We start from the raw sequence: 17,168 nt of genomic DNA on the forward strand, positions 1-17,168 counted from the left end.
GTGTTGGAACTCGCAAAACCTGCTGCTGGGTCTGGAACACACACAAGCTTACCTATCAGCTTCCAACCCCTCCCTCCACCCACCCACTTTCAACCTGTTTCCAATGTACACCCAACACTCTCATAGAGATTTGGCAGGGACATGCTTTTTATATTGCTGTAGTTCAAACAGAGCAGAACAACAAACAAAGAACTTCTTTTTCTATACGTAACTGTAAGGAAAATCATTTCCCTCAACAGGGCACCCCAAAACCATAGGTGAAGAAAGTGGAATAAGGAGAACAGATTACTGCCTTACTTAAAGACCACACTCTCGGGGCACCTGGATGGCTCAGTTGGTTAAGCCCCTGCCTTCAGCTCCGGTCATGATCCTGGTGTCCTGGGATCGAGTCCCACATCGGGGCTCCCTGCTCTGCAGGGGGCCTGCTTCTCCCTCTGCCTCTCCCCCTGTTTGTGCTCTCTCTCTCTGTCAAAAAAAATTAAAAAAAAAAAAAAAAAGACCACACTCTCTACCACATTTAAACTTTTCCTTCTCTTGCGGAGTAGCTTATCATGTCACTGAAGCCTTTCTTTTGTCAGTAAGCTTTCCCGTGGCATTCCACATTCCAAAGAAGCCACAAACAGACACTGAAGGGGAGATGCTATAAGGTATTTAAAAAAAAAAAAAAAAAAAAAAAAAAAGAGGACAATAAAAATGCATTCCTATGAGTCAAAATCCTTAATTCTGCCTTTAATACATAGTTTCAAAGAAACCATCCACATCTTCATAGAGAACAGATGTCCAACATATTATGTAGTTCATTTTCAAATCCCAAACAGATCAGTAGGAGTGGGATTTATTCTCATGACTCTTGGGCAGAGTTCCTTGGTACATTTTTTCCTTTCTAGTGATCCCATCTTATAAAAATTCTCTAGCTTCTGACAAGTGTTCTGAATTCAACTGGATAGCAGCTTCAGGCGAATTCATCTGTCATGGGCCCTGAAAGACATTTTTGGCTCTTGTCCTTGGTAAAGTATGATGCCAGGATGGTGGCACTGTGTCAAGTTTTCTGGCTTTTGCCTTTAGGTCCCTACCTTTGGTCATACTCTAATCTGATGTGAGTGATTTAGCAAGATTTAGGCCTACCATTTTCTTGTTTTGAGTGTATGAGGCAATAAGCCATGCAATTATCTCCCAGCAAACAAACACAGTAATTATAACCAAGCACTCTAAAGGATTTAGATAACACCTTTCATCTAGAGAAGGAAAAGTCCCAAGAACTTTTTAGATAGTGTCAGACCTTAAATTTACGTATCTTATTAAATGAATGGAAAGCTGTAATTACAGTTGTTGCTAATTAAATTAATCTGTGTCACCTAGCCTTGCTCTGAAATGGTGATATGCAGATGACCCTTATGTTGGAGATTTAGATACATGTGTCTCTCACATTAGAAACAAAGCTGTCATTAAATTCTAAGCTCATGAAGTTTTTCCATGCATTGTTTGGGCATTTCAAGTTATGAGGTCGTTGTAAGCAATATGAAGTCTTTTCTAAACAGAAATAGTTTTATAGAATTAAAGTGACACAAATCAAAAAGAAAATATCAAAGAAAAAACTCATTATTTCTGATTGGTTTAGAAAAGAAATGATCATATCACAGCCACTAAGAAATGCATTCTAGAATTTAAAATATACCCATTTAAAGAATGATTCTGTACTTACTAAATGTTAATAGCAAAGTTAAACCAAGTACAAGTTTATAATAGAAGTTTAGTGATCAATCTGGGGAAGCATGGAGGTATGGTAAGGTAGACTGTTCTGGAGAGAAAAAGGAAGGCCAGAGGGGTTAATAAATGATGAATAATTAATAATCATTAATAAATGATGAAGAAGTTAATAAATGCATCCACAGCAACATGTCATCAATAGTATATTAATAAAATTATAATCAGCAACTTCTACACTTTTCTGTGCTTTCATTGCACTTATTTTAAAAACATTTCAAGTCTAATGAGTTAACTTTTCCAAACATAGTTCTCTATCAGCAAGAAGAGAATACAGTTATGATAATATATCACCTGTGTACGTTGTTGTACTCTGCTTCAAATAATAAATGATCAATAAAATGCAAATTATATAAAAAATGCATTTATGACCGGTTGGGGCTCTGAAATACATACACTCTGCTTTTATGTCTCCTCCTAAGCGAGGGTTTCCTTCACACTAAAAATTCTTGCTGAGTTCACCACTGGGGATTTTGGCCTAGATATGCTGCATGATACTAGTGAGGAGACCAAGTAACAAAAATGGCAAAATGCTATGCATTTTTCTCCAAGGGAGCGAAAGAAAGAAAAAGGAATGAATTGGGATAACCTTTTAATCCCAACAGTTTACTCTGTGAGTTTCCAGCTTTCTAAGCAGGAGCCAAATCCCTTCAAGGTGGGAAGCTCTTTAGAGCGAAGGAAAAAGGGAGGGAACAGATACCTGCTTTGTCCCACACTTGCATTATTTGATGAAACCTGTTGTCAGCTCACACAAGGGGAGTCTGGGAAACATTTCCTCTAACCCAGCAGTGGCTGTTCCTAGTTCTCATGTATCCATGTGACTATGCTAGAAGCCAGCAGACCTGCTCTTCCGTTCTTTCATTGCCATATACTCATCATGGCTACAACAGTGAAAGTTTGACTAAAACAAGACTCAAGAATAAATGAAGATGAGGATTGCATCTTGAAGGACTTCAAGTCAATGCAATGATGTCTCTGAACTCTGAATTGTAATTGTATCACTGAAAATGCAGATGTTTTCTCAACCTTCAGATCAGAGTAGAGCAGAAGTCAAATCAGGTTTTATATCAAATTTCCTTGCTTTTTATTTCCTGTAAAAATGTGATTTCAGTAAGACTTTCCTTGAATAATTTGGCAAGGTTCTGGGATCTATAAACATTGAAACAGGAATTCTCTGGCAAAAACTCTGTATCATGTAACTGGCTTTGCTGTCTCTTCATCCAGTTCTTCCCTGTCTCTCCACAGCTTGTTCTTCCTGCCACCTTTTTTAAGTAGCAGATCTCCACTCTGTTTTAAACTTTCATGATAAGTCCCACCACATTCATTCCTTGAAACCCTATGACAAGAGAACTGTATCTTTGTCTTTTTCTAAAATAATTTATTTGAAGAGTCACAGTTCCCTGATTAGTGAGGAAGCTGAAGTCATTTGTCTATTTCTTTACCTGTAGACATAATTACAATTAATCAAATAATTTATTTTGAAAGGCATCTAGTGCCTCAATTTTGTTCCATCTGTCCAATGAGTTTATTGTCTAATAAGAATTGAAAAAATAAAGAAGAAACAATAATCAGAAAACATTAAGCACCCATACTTTTTCTCCTTTATTCTTTCTATTTTGGGGATTTAGAATGTTATAGGTGTGGTTTGATAACCGGATGGCAAACAGATCAAAATCATTACATTTGATGAATTCCATTCATTAGCCACCTTCTGAAAATAGTGCTGGCTACCCTTCTGAGTAAGCTTCTAGGTTTCTTTCCTGGACTTTGGGAAAAAAATGAGATCTAGAAGGTCATAGATTTATTCTGAAATTTAAAACCTGATGCTCAGAGCAAGCTTGAAACAAGATGAGTGAATTAGACCCTTAACAAAGGAAAGCAGGAAATCAAAGGTTGACTAAAGTTTACTACCGGCACAAGTGACCACAGTCATCACCCATGAGAACGAGAGTCAGTTAAGCCAAAAAAAGAAACAAAATTTAGAAAGGAAGGGCTCAGAACTTCAGCAGAATCTATACTAACTTGTTTCTATATTTGCCTAAACTTTGAAGCTCTATCTTGCTTAACCTCTAGCTTAATAAGGAAGATCTAAGAATGTTACAATGTTCACTGTAAGATCAATTGTTGCTAGTTGTGGCTAGACCATTTACCTTAGATCTCAGCTAAGTTTTCACTGTTAGGAATTTTGTTACAGGTATGAGCTTTGATATTAGACAGTTAGGTCAGACACTTGCATCTCTGTGTATTTTGTGACCTGGACAATTTAGTCAAACTTTTGAAACCTTGGTTTCATTGTCTGTGATACTGAAGTAAAAATAATATCTTCTGCCTCACAGGACTATCATAAGACATATATCTGATAATCACTCATTTTTACAATCAATAAATATTTGTCAAGAGCCAGCTTTACACAAACCATTGTTCTAAGCACTATGAGCACAGTGAGCAAAGCAAGACCCTTATCTTTTTAGCAGTTATATTTCACTATGTGTAGGAAAAAATACAGCAGTAAATACAAGGAAATATAGTAAACATAATATCAAGTCTGATAACCATGAAAGAAGATTTCAATATATATAGTACATTTAGGAGGCAATACCAGAGAAGACTCTTAAGTAAGTGAAAAAATGAGACTGAATGAGTAATCAGCCAATAAAGCATGTGTTGTGAAGAAAGTTACCCTTCCAGAAACTAAAGCTTAATCCCTCTGGGAAGAACATTATGGCCCAGTGTCAGTGAAGAACACTATGTCTCAAGAACAACCCTTCACAGTCTCAAAGAAGCTGACCATCAATCACTGGTTGGGTGACACCGAGGGTGGGCTGGGGAGTGAGTTAATTTTGTCCATAATTTTGACCTGCTGTGTCCATGAGTAATTAGAAAGGACAGTGAGAAGAGATCAGGAGAAACAGGGATAACATAGGAATAGAAGGTGCTATTCTCAATAAGGAGAGAAGGAAAGGACTATTTGAGGAAGTAGCATTTGAGCAGCGGCCTCAATAAAGAGATAACTCAGGCAAACATCTCAAGAGAATCCAGGCATAGAAAACAAAAAATTCTAAGGTCTTGGGGTGAGATCGTATTTGATATATTTGTGACACAGTAATAATGTCAGTATGGCTAGGACATAGCTATTGGTAAAGATAAGATTGAGAAGGTAATAGGAAATGGGGCATGTAGAGTATTATAGGTCATGCTGAGAGCTGTAAGATTTGGCCTAACTCATAGAGAGATTCTTAAATAGGAAAGTGATATAATCTGAATAATATATTTTAAAAAATATTCTGATTAATAATATGTGGAGGTAGACAATTAGGGAGTTAGAATAAAACCATTGAGACTGATTAAGGGATACTTATGTAGAGTATGACAAGGGTGTTCAATTTTTTTTTTTATTAAATTCTGACAATTATTTAGAACCTCAGACCATTGTTTATATGGGCTTTGTCTTTCTACCATATTAGAAATCCCAACTAAAAAAAAAAAAAATTGAACCTAAGTAGTCTTTATTGAGATTTAATACACATACCATAAAATTCATCCATTTAAAGTACACAGTCAAGTGGTTTTTGGATATTCGGAGTTGTAAAATCACTACCCAATATAAAAATGTTTAAAATCACTCCCAAAATAAATTTGCATCTATTATCAGTCACTCCTTATCCCTCCCACCCAACTTTAGGCAACCACTAATCTAATTTTTGTCTGTACAATTTTGGTTATTCTACATATCTGGATATATTATATAAAATGAGTTATATAATATATGACGTTTATAATTGGCTCCTTAGGATGTTTAAGGTTCATCCATTTATACCATGTATCAGTATCAATACTTCATTTTTATTGTTAAATAGTATTCATTATATGGATATACCTCATTTTGTATGTCTATTTATTATAGACATTTGGTTTTTTTTCCACCTTTGACTATCATGAATAATGTTGCTATGAACATTCATATTCTTGTTTTTGTATTTACATGTTTTCATTTATCTTGGATATGAAATAAGAAATGCAATTTCTGGATCATATTATAACTATTTTTAACTTTGAGGAAATGTCTGACTCTTTTCCATTTATTCTTCAAAACTGAGAAATGTTTAAAATATAATAATACACAAACAACTATTTCATTAAGTCTAAAGGCAATACTATTATATTTTCTACTAGCCTCTGGAAAACTCCACCATACAACTGTGAGAGAAAAATCATAAATAAGGCAGTATCTTAGTATAATTGTGAAAATACTGTATAGGGAGTATGGTAACTTTCTTACATGTGGAATACTGGGAGTGGAATAGGATTGGAGTCAGTTTAGAGGTGGAAATATTACATTTGTGATGCTTATTACATAATGAAAAATATTTTTTCTTAAAAATATAGATTTTTTAAAAGAAAATTTTAAGATATTTTGAGTTTTTTTTATAGAAGATATTATGTATTATTTGACAGAGAGAGAAGCAGGGAGAGAGGGAACACAAGCAGGGGGAGTGGGAGAGGGAGAAAAGAGGCTTCCTGTTGAGCAGGGAGCCCGATATAGGGTTCGATCCCAGGACTCTGTGATCATGACCTGAGCTGAAGGCAGATGGTTAACTACTGAGCCACCCAGGTGCCCCAGATTCTTGAGATATTAAGGAAACAAACAGATTGCAGGATAAGGAGGGTACCTGGTATGTAAATTTGGAATGTATCAGCATACATATGCCATATAAATTATGGGAAAAAATAATATTACCTAGGGAGTGAGTATAGATTGAGAAGACAAGAGGCCCAAGGACTGAACCTTGTAACATTCCAAGAGGTTTGGAAGTGGTAAGTCTTTAAATACTGAGAGTTAAAAGCAGTAACCAATAAGACTTGGGAAACAGTCAATAAAAGTAGTGGTGTGTTAGAAGCCAGCTGAACAAAGAGCTTTAGAGTTATCCATTGTATTAAATGTAATTGAAAGTTTGACTAAGAATTAATTGGTGATGGGCTTTCTTTTAAGCCACATACAGATCATATATGACCTTGGGTGGTTTCAGGGAGTGGCGATGAAAGCCTAATTGATGTATTTTCTAGAGAAAATAGAACTGTAGGGATTAGACATATCTTCCATAAGTTTTACTCCAAAAGGAAACAGAGAAATGGAGCAAAAAGTAGTAGGGAAGTAATCAGAAGGGTGTTCTGTGTTTTTCTTGTTGTGGTGGTTGCTTAATTGAAGGGATTAACTCATGGTTTTATAATGAAGGAAAAGATAGAATAGAGAAACAATACTTGAAACAAAACAAAGGATGATGACTGGAGCAAGTCCTTGAAAAAAAAAAAAAAATACAAGGGGAAGGGACCCAGGGCATAAGTACAAAGGTTAATGTTAGACCACAACATGGACAGACAAGTCATCCATGGTAAAAATTAGGAAGGCATAGTGCATGGACGTAAGTGGAAGGAGGTAGACCTGAAGGTGCAAGTAAGTGGAATTTTACTTCTGTTTACTTCCATTTTCTGAGTATAAGGAACAGGATCTTCAGTTGTGAGTCACAGAGGAAAGGATATATTAAAAGTCTGAGGTACAAGGAGATGGGAAATATTCAGAGAATGGGAGAACAAATGTGCTCAGGAATTAAAATGGCTTTGCAGTCAACCAAAGTAAATGGTTAAACCCAATCAATGCATGGTAGATTGAAAGGACTCAATATTTGTGAGTAATTTATTATTACATATACCCACATTTTTTGTAGCCACTTCTGTTATATGACTATCCATATTAAACATCTAGACAACCACATGCTTCTTTGGTTTTGCTTACATTTTTCTTCAAATGTGAATGGACTTTTTCTATTTTATTTACCTACTTAACCCTTAAACATTAAGTTGCAACTCAAAATCCTTCTGTAGTAAAACATTCTTTGTTCCCTTTTAGTAGCAATTTTGTTTTATTTTCATTCTTCATTGTAGGCAAAGTGAAATTCATTAACATAAATTGTTTCATAGCACTGTTTTTTTTTTTTTTTTAATTCAAAGCTCTCCATGGAACATAAAATGAATTACATTGCACTGTTTACAAAGGTCCTCACCTTCCTCACTGGTTCCTTTTCTGTCCTCTGGACAGACAGAATTTTTTCCTGCCTTACAGATTTGTACTTGATTTCCCCTTTTCCATGGAACACCCTCTCCCCAGGTCTTTGCATTTAAACATCTTCTCGTTATGCAGGTTGCAGTTCAAATGTCTCTTTTTACTCATTTTTCTAAGGCACTGTCCCTGACTACACTATCAAAAGTTGTCTAGTAAGTCACTTTCTATGAAGTTACTTTTTATTTTGTAACAATTATTTGTTCTAGTATGTAAGTTTCACTGGGGTACATTCCATATCCATCTTGTTCACAGCCATAAACAATAGACATAGAACAGTGCCTGGGACAAAAATAGGTTCTCAATAAATACTTTTTAAAGAAATGACTGTTGCATGAGGCTTCCATGTATTTAATGTGTTTTATGTGCCTACATACTATGAGCAAGTTTTTGCTAGTAATAGTGTGTACTCTAAATATAATAAATTTTTACTCTTCTGCAATAGGTGAACATTTAGCCCAACCTTCAGCAGACTAGCAGGGACTTCCGGATAACAGTGAAAATAACAATGAAATCTGGACTACAAGAGAGAAATTCCACTGCAAGCTTTTCTAAAGACAACTCAGTTTTCAATTTGATCTCAATGTGTATAGTACAGTAGTCATGCTAGGAAAAGTCTCAACGATCTTAGCAATTAACTCAAACTCCTTAACATAAACAAACCCTCTGGTGGGGGAAACGCCTTCAGGGATGCTGAGCCCCCAAACAGACAACAAGAAACTTGAAACATCTACTGGCATTTTCCATCTATTATCTTCAAGAATCAGTGCCCACAGTTTTCTCTTAAAAATTCCCAGGACTGAATCTGGAAGCTGCTCCTGGTCTGACTGTCTCTCTTGGATACTGTCAACACAATAATCTTAATAGATATAAATACAAACATGGCTAGAGGCCAACCAGATCTTTCTCGACTCCCTTGTTCCTCTCTGGCTCCATGCCCAAAGAGCTCACAGTGCTGACCTCAAACTCCGTGTGCCACCTGACTTCACCTTTTCTTCTTTGATTATCAAAGGAAAGCTCTATTTGTCTCTAAACATATCTCATTTTCATAGCCAAATCTTTTGGAACACATGGTTGCCTATTACAAAATCCACAATGTGAGTTACCGGGGGTACTTGGCTATAAGATGCCAGTTTCTCTTCCCTTCCCTCCTTCCCTTTTCTTTCCTTTCTCACATACTCATTCAGGCCCTACTATATATTAGGAACAGCAATACACATTTAAGACAGAGAGATGATGTGACTACTTTGCTTTTAGTTTATAGTTAAAAGAGAAGGTGGAGGGGGAAAAAGAATAGAGGGGGGAAAAAGAAACATAAACAAATAATACTAAGCAATATCATCTTTTCTCTGATAGCAATGCGAATAAGGGCTTATGGGGAAATGAACTTCCTGGGAAAAGGCCTGACAGGGAAGTTCACATTTGAACTGGCTATGAGCATGGGCTTCCCTTGAGTTGTTTTCCTAACTGAATAGCAGTATCCGCGGGAATGCTCGGAAGGACCCTCAAATTTCCACTGCACCTTAGATAAACAAATTTATTGTCAATAACTTAAAACCAAGTGCTCAATGCCTCTTTGTTTGAAAATTAATAGGAACTGGTTTCTAGAAACATGGTTAGTCTTAAGGCAAATGCTCAAAATCCTGAAGAGATGTCATACCTAAGTAAGTAACAAAGTTTGTGACAGGAACATAGCCCATTCCTGTGATACATGACTGAAAAAGCTAGGGCCCAGATTCTGAGATTCCTTATAAGCCATGCTGAACAATTTGGAATTTCTCTTTTTAAAAGCATAAAACTAACAAAGACCCTTAATTGTTGATTTGGTTTTTTTTTCCAGTTTTTCTTTTGATTGGGTAAAAATGTCAAAGTTTATTTTGTCCCTAATTGGTAATATAGGTAGATTCCAGGCAAACACTTGCAACTCAGTATGCAAATATTTGTTGAATTAATAAACAATCACATAGTATTTATGTACTGCATCTTTATTAGCCAAATATTTGTTGTGTACTTCATCTGTTTCATATAAATTTGCTTTGTTCATTGCTCTAAATCAAGATTCCTAAAATTCAATTCTTTTAATATCTTCCAACACGATAAGTAATGTGAACTTCACCTCTCAAGCTCAGTAAACATTATTCAGTAATACTGCTAGTAATACATATCTTGAATGTATATTGCACTTTATTGTTTTCCAAATACTTTGATAGCCTTTATCTCATTTTATCCTTACAATGATCCTATGAAATTACTATTACTATTTTACCAGAGGGGGATTCTGGGTTTCAAAGTGGTTAAGTCATACAGCTAAGACAGGACTAGAATCAAAGTCTCAACTCATAGGAATTTGTTGATTTATTTGCCTTTATTCTTTACGCAGAATCCTTACCTTTTTTAGAGACTGAATATGATAGAAAAACAGAGTTTATTTTGAAACAAAGATTACTTGGTATTCAGAGAGAGCTGGTCTAGGCCAGTGGATCTCAAACTATTATGGGCATAACAGAAGATAGAGGGATTTGGGGCAGAGACATCCCAGAATAACTTGGATCCTGGTCTAGCCCCACCCAAAGGAAAATCTCTGAATGGGCCCTGATATCTCTATATTTTACATCTTTTTGGTGACTCTGGTGATCAGACATGTTTCAGAATCCCCGGGCTTGTTGATGTCTATTATTATTTACTTTACTAAAACTCTTCAGCCTTAAGTTTCTCTTATTTCAGGAGTGGCTATGTTTCTTACCTAATCTCAGAACCTTTTTCACGAATTCTATCTAAGCCCATATTTAGTCTTATCTTCTGTGACACAAATGGAAACTCATAGGAGATTTTCTGGGGCAAAAGGAGAATTGTCAAATGCACAGACATGCACTCCAGCATTCAGGCATTAGAAAGTATATAAGAGGGGCGCCTGGGTGGCTCAGTGGGTTAAGCCGCTGCCTTCGGCTCAGGTCATGATCTCAGAGTCCTGGGATCGAGTCCCGCATCGGGCTCTCTGCTCGGCAGAGAGCCTGCTTCCCTCTCTCTCTCTCTCTGGCTGCCTCTCTGTCTACTTGTGATTTCTCTCTGTCAAATTAATAAATAAAATCTTTAAAAAAAAAAAAAAAAAAAGTATATAAGGGAATTGATCATTGTACATTTACCTAAGATATTTGAATGTAAGCCAGTTAGCCCAGCAATCTGACCTGGTGTCTCGTGAACCAAGAGGTACTCCACTGGTGTAACAAGGTAGTACTGAAATACGTGCCTTGGCTATAGAAACAATAGGGCAAACAAATTATTTGTATCAGCCATCCCTGAGTCAACTCCCTCCTTCTGACTTGGACTATATCAGACTGTCATGCTGCCAAGCACCCTCTCTCATCCCATAGGAAAACTGGAATTTACAGCAGTGAGAGGGTTGCAGCTGGATAAGCAGATTGATCAAATATTTCACAGCTGGTCAGCGTATCTGGCAAAGGCTGCAAGTTACCTCGAAGCCAAACACAAGAGCTGGCTCTGAGTCAGGTGCATTTTCTGTGAATCCAACACCTGGATATTTATTCCTGCCTGTAAGGGAATAACAACTGAACCAACTTATATTCCAAGTCAAGTGCCTATGACAGTAGAAGATAAATGGAAATTTTTAAGCTTGATTTCTAAACTAAAACTAACTTTTCCCCACAGCAAACCATCAGATAAGAGGATATCATTGAGAATAAAACATTGCTTTACTGCATTAGCAAAATCTAGCACATACTTTTTTTTTCCCTGAAAAATCCATTCCATCAAGTGTGAGCAGATGTGTCATGGAATAATTGGATGGGAGTTGGATCTAGAGCAGTAGCTCTAGTAGATAGAATCAGCATCACCTGGGTACTGATTTGAGATGCAAATTAATTTCCAGCTCCACTATAGTGCTTCTCAAACATTCACATCCTTCCTAATCACCTACAGGATAAGAAAGATTAAATTATAAACCCCACCCCAGAGTTTCTGGGAGTAAGATCTGGGGTAAGACCCTGCAATTTGCATTTCTAACAGATTCCCAGGTGATACTGAGACTGAGATTCAGTATCAAAATGTGGATTGAGGGACACCTGTGTGGCTCAGTTGGTTGAGCAACTGCCTTTGGCTCAGGTCATGGTCCTGGACTTCCAGGATCGAGTCCCACATCAGGGTCCCAGCTCCTTAGGGAGTCTGCTTCTCTCTCTGACCTTCTCCTTTCTCATGCTCTCTCTCACTCATTCTCCCTCAAATAAATAAATAAAATCTTAAAAAAATAAACTGTGGATTGAGAACCAGTGTTTCAGATTAGTGGACTTCAACCTTGGCTAAGCATGAGATTTACTAGGGGAGCTTTTATAACTCCTCATGCCTACGTTGCAGTCCAGATTAATTGCAATGGTTAACTTGATATGTTAAATGGACTGGGCCATGGGGTACCCAGACTAAATATTATTTCTGGATGTATCCTGAGGGTGTTTCTAAATAAAATGAGCATTTAAATATGTGGACTCAGTAATGTAGACTGCTATCCCCAGTTTGAGTACGCATTTCCAATCCATTGAGGGCCTGAATAGAGTGAAGCAGAAGGGAGGATACCTTCCCTTCCTGCCTGCTTGGTTGAGCTGGACGTCAGTCTTATACTGCCCTTGGATTAGGATTTGCACCATTGGTTCCTCAGCTTCTCTGGCCTTCAGACTTGGACTGGAATTACACCACTGGGGTCTCCAGCTTGATGATAGCAGATCTTGGGACTTCTAAGTCTCTATGATCATGTGAGCCAATTCCTCATAAATCTACACACACACACACACACACACACACACACACACACACTATGTACACGTCCTATTGGTTCAAGGTATCTAGAGGATCCTGACTAATACACCTATTAAGTAAATTTTTCAGACTGGACTGTGTTAGAACCAAGAATCAGTAATTTTTAAATCTCCCCAGGAGATTCCAATGTGTAATCATATTTGAGAACACAAGAGTATAGAAGAAACACAACCATGGAAATAGAAGGTGAATAATATCAGGTCTGATAAGGAAGAAAAAAATCTAGTTTTATGGACATAGACATTATTTGACATATATTTTGTCTTCAACTGCAACTTTTATCTCGGTTACATGTAGCTATGGATTTTATAGTTATTGAATTAAACTCCTTGTACCCCCAAGCCATATGGTCATGCACTTTCTCTACTCGACCCATCCCCCCCACACAAACTCAACCTATCGAAAGGAAACATCAAAGAAGTAAATACCCACATTACAAAATGATTTGATGCTATAGCTGATTATGTTATTACCAAAGGAGATAGAGATCTTTAAATACATGCCACTAGAGAGTGTGTCCTATTTTTGTTCACCATTGTGTAACTCAGGATAGGACATGGTGCATAGTAATCTTTCAGTAAATATTTTTAAATTTAAAAAATGAATAAATCATTGAAGATGAATTAGATCTTGAGTAGATATTTCCAGAACTTTTATATAATGATTTGATGTTTTTAAAGACAAGTTTTTACTAACTGTGTGCTCCCCTACCTTCAGTTTAAGACATTAACAATGCTTGGAATGGTACCTTTGTTATTTTATTACCTTTCAGAAATACCTTTGCTTATGTGGAATAAAAATACCAAAAAAGGCTCATGTTTCTCTTTCCTCTTTTTTCATCCTGGGAAGTCATTCTTTGATTTGATTTTTAGGCCACTGTCTGTGAAAACAAATCAAACATTCATCATCTGCCATCTAACTCAAAGACATGGAACCTAAATTGCTGAAAGGGTCTCTTTATATTATATATTTTTTTCTTTTGCAACAAAAACCATCCCACTCCCAATGCTAACCTAGCATGGCTATTTGAAAACTAAATGGATAGATTACAATAGAGGAACATACTGTTACCATCAGGTTCTCCCTTGAGTTAGGAATACACAATTAGAAAAATAATTCTCTAAGTGCAGCTACAGGCATTTTCCCTACAATTTCCAGAAAGCTTTTATTATGGCACTTGCTGCCTGTTTGGTAATTTCAGTGGAGCCTCATGTTGCCACTAATGTAAAAGATTTGTCAGATTTTCCATTGTGAACTTCATTGCGTTGAGTGTTTAAACATTTCCAACTGTGTCAGCCTAAAATTCTTCCCTGTAAGTTTCCACCTGGAATGCATTTTTCAAAATATCGAAAATGGTCAACAAATCAGTTTAGCATTTGAAGTTCAAGAAGCAACTAAAAAACATAAACCCAGATAAATATTCTCGTGTTTGCTTCATCCACCAATGCACACAAATTTATGGGTTCATGTATACATGTAGGTACATACATTTCATCTAAATTCAAGAGAAAAAAAGGAGAGATTTTTTTTTCCTGATAAAGAGGAAAACATTATATACATTTTTCAGTGAGCTTGGTCATTTCTCAGGTCATATGAACCATGAAAATATTTGTTCAGTGATAATACTGTTTTTACTGAGAACACAAGTCATGGAAAAAAACCCGATGAGATCTGCTATAAATATTTATTAATGATTTGTAGTCTAATACAATGTATCATTTAATTATTTGGCACAGCTCCAACAGAGCACTGTTCCTTTAGAGTAAACACAATGCTTTTTTAGAATGTTACCTAACCGTATTTTCTCCAAATCCTAACCTCTGTCTAAACTCTCTTCACTTATGGCAGGGTTAGTATTGAGCTTCCTACCTAGAGGCAAATTTCATCTAAAATAGGATAAATTGATGTAATATATTATTGTAATATATTGAAATATATTGTAAAGGCAGAGGAGAAAGGAGAAATTGTTTTCCTGAAAATATTTAAATTTTATATTTTCAAAAGACAATAAAATGGGAAATATCTAAGATCTCTCATTATCCTTGAGTATATGTTTTGTTTTGTTTTTTATTTTTAAAGATTTTATTTATTTATTTGACAGAGAGAAATCACAAGTAGTCGGAGAGGCAGGCAGAGAGAGAGAGAGGGAAGCAGGCTCCCTGCTGAGCAGAGAGCCCGATGCGGGACTCGATCCCAGGACCCTGAGATCATGACCCGAGCCAAAGGCAGCAGCTTAACCCACTGAGCCACCCAGGCGCCCCATATCCTTGAGTATATGAATGAAAGCAACTTAATGTATTTTGATGTTCAATAGCTTAAATTCAGCACTGATTCTTTTCTCTTAACTACTCCTTTGACATCGTATAGTAAATGAGAGCCTGTCATTTTATTCCGATGTTTTAACCCTTAGAACCTTACTGACCCTGGGGAGACTTTGCCTCCTAGGGCTAGCCAATTTATAGAAATAGTAAAGGATGTCCCTGCACGTGTGCCTTCATGTACAAACAGACCAATTTGAAACCTATATTCCAACCACTTCCTTTGTTTGGCTCTCACAGAGCTCCCACACTCAGGGCAACTATCCCTCTGCCCTAATCACTCCAGGGCCAGGTACCAGATAACATAGAGGCTATGACACAGATCCTGCCAAAATTATTCAAGGTAGCTAATCCTGAATCTGCTTACCGTGGTTTGCCTTGCCTTCCCATTCAAATCACACACACAGAAAAAGCCTCTTACCAATGACTGCACCCCATTTGTTCTATCTTCCAACTGACCCTGGTGCTTTCCATGTGGACCCTCTTCTTGGGAACCATAACAAACTGACTTTTCATTACCAATCATCTCCTGATCTGTTGGCCTCACTATACCTGAATAATAATGACATCTACATTTGAAAACACATGGTATGGAAGAAGAAGTATGGTTTAGGGTCAGAAACATAACTAATTTTTTCAGGTCAAGTAATCTTGTAATTTCACTCATCCAGCAGCCTTTACAGGCCAAGATATTCCTATTGAGATTAAAACAATAAATAGAGAAGATATAATCTGAGTCTTCAAAAATTGTATATACTCAATTTAAATATGCATATGAATAACAAGACAATTATAGTGTAGTACTTAATATAAGCTCCAGTGTTAAAGGAACTCTTTCTTTCCAAAAGTTATATTTCCAAAAGTTTATATTACCAAAAGATAAAGTATTAAAAATTTGATATGACCAATATTCTTTGAATGTCATATCATTAGAGATAGCTCAATATCAGTTAATACCTGAACATCATCTTCCTCATTTTCAGGACCAAGAATGATATCTCTGGAATGGCTGTAAGGATGGCTGAAGTATTATATTTACAGTGCATGGTACAGGATAGACTTCTACCGTTGCACTTACTAAGCCCATGTCCTTTTCTCCCTGACTTCTTTTCTATTCTTCACTTTTCTAAAAGTCTTGTATTTAACAGCAATCTAGCCAATATAGAACCAGCTTCCCTTGCGCTTTTCACTGAGAATTCAATTTGGCTGATGCTATAGCTTCAAACTGGATACCCTTGGGTTGGAGAACATGTGTTAAGTATTCTTTTAGCAGTCTGCCAAATTGATTCAATTGCATGTTTTGGAACACTAGATTTCTATTTACTTAAAGTAAAACAGATCAGCAAATCATCTCTAATCAACTTGATACCATGTGTAGCAAATACACTTAGAAACTTAACTAGATGACCAAAGTAACAGCCAACATTTATGATCAAATACAACCATTAGGGAAATTGGGAGGTAATACATTTAAATATTTAGCTCAGACAACATACTCCCTGACTACCATTCTGTACACACAGACAAAATATTTTGCTAGAGCTGGGGAGCTCCATTCTGCTGGAGGAAAGGACATTTTTACAAGTTGGATAAACTAAGTCTTTCAAGGCAAGACTTCATTAAAACACACTACCAAGACAGTAACACATAAGCCTTTTAAATACACCTTGCTCATATGAAAAAAATTATTTAAAGACTGTAGTCAGAGATACAGAAGGACATTACATAATTCTTAAAGGGACTATCCACCAAGATGATCTAACAATTGTAAATATCTATGCCCCCAAGATGGGAGCAGCCAATTACATAAGAAAACTGTTAATCAAGACAAAAGTCATATTGATATGAATACATTAATAGTAGGAGATCTTAACACACCTCTCTCAGAAATGGACAGATCATCGAAGCAGAAAATCAATAAAGAAACAAGAGAATTGAATGACACATTGGACCAGATGGACCTCATAGATATATACAGAACATTCCACCCTAAAACAACAGAGTACTCATTCTTCTCAAGTGCATATGGAACCTTCTCAGGAATAGAACACATTGGGTCACAAATCAGGACTCAACCAATGCCAAAAGACTGAGATTATTCCTTGCATATTCTCAGATCACAATGCTTTGAAACTGGAGCTCAATCA

Source organism: Mustela putorius, unplaced genomic scaffold (assembly GCF_011764305.1).
Source record: "Mustela putorius furo isolate JIRA1106 unplaced genomic scaffold, ASM1176430v1.1 tig00003834_pilon_pilon_pilon, whole genome shotgun sequence".
NCBI lineage: Eukaryota > Metazoa > Chordata > Mammalia > Carnivora > Mustelidae > Mustela > Mustela putorius.